This window comes from Alligator sinensis, unplaced genomic scaffold, assembly GCF_000455745.1.
Source record: "Alligator sinensis unplaced genomic scaffold, ASM45574v1 scaffold107_3, whole genome shotgun sequence".
In the NCBI taxonomy this organism is placed as follows: Eukaryota; Metazoa; Chordata; order Crocodylia; family Alligatoridae; genus Alligator; species Alligator sinensis.
In genome coordinates this window covers 570,298-571,156 of record NW_005842578.1, presented here as the reverse complement: position 1 = coordinate 571,156, position 859 = coordinate 570,298, and the positions used below count along the sequence as shown (strand labels likewise).

The 859-nt window shown below is 73.3% G+C and overlaps 1 long non-coding RNA gene across 1 annotated transcript in view; it reads left to right on the top strand.

The window, feature by feature from the left end:
- The first annotated feature begins 33 nt into the window (after window positions 1-33).
- Window positions 34-859, top strand: part of LOC112551726 — a 3,647-nt gene continuing 2,821 nt past the window's right edge. The window contains exon 1 of the long non-coding RNA XR_003096038.1: window positions 34-272. This is a non-coding gene — a long non-coding RNA (uncharacterized LOC112551726). The remainder of the gene's footprint in view (window positions 273-859) is intronic.

Here is an 859-nt window from a genome sequence, read left to right as displayed (position 1 = left end):
CCCGCCACGTGCCGGCGGTGGGCACAGGGCACCGGGACCTGGCGCCCAGCCCAGCCCCGCTGACCCTGTGGCCCCCGGGGTGGCGGGGGCCGCGTTGGGTGCACATGTGGTGGCGTGCGCGTGTGTGTACATCACATGGCCCCGCCCGGTGCCAAGCCGTGACGTGGGGGGGGGAGGAGGGGCCGCGGCCTCAGGTCCCCGTGGGTAGCGGCGCCGTTCGGGACTGGGGGTGTGGGCACCGCGGCGCCATGCGGGCATGGGCCCTGCAGCGGGTGAGTTGGGGCCTTGCCCCCTTCCTGGCACCCCCGGGCAGGGCTGGTGGGGCTGGCACCGGTGGGCACCGGGGTGCGCCTGGAGCTGTACAGACGTGTGGCTGCGTGTGCTGTTTGGGGGGTGGCAGGTGGCAGCCGGGGGGACTGGAGCGAGACCCCAGCTCTCAGGCAAGGCGCCTTCCTGCCCCTGCCCAGCGCCGCGCGCTCGGTGCTGTACACGGGAGGGCGTCCGTGAGGCTCGCATCCCCGCTGTCTGCCTGTTGCTTCTTTTTAGGGGGCAGCCTCCCTCTTTGGGGGGGTTATACTGGACAGGGGCTGACGGGGTGCGTAGCGGAGGTCCGGATCCTGGGCTCTCTCCCTGGAAGGGGGTCGGAGCTGGGGGCCCGGACGCCTGGCGCTTTCCCCAGGTCTGGGGTAGGAGCCGGGGGCGCGATGCTCCAGACCGAAGGAGCTGGGCCCCGGTTCTTGCCCCAGATCTGGTCGGGAAGTGGTGTCCGTGAATGGGGCTGGGGTCCCGCACGCTTGGGTTCCCAGAGCAGGACCCGCGAGCGCCGGGGGCCCGGGGGCCGGTCCCGGCTCCCTCTGCC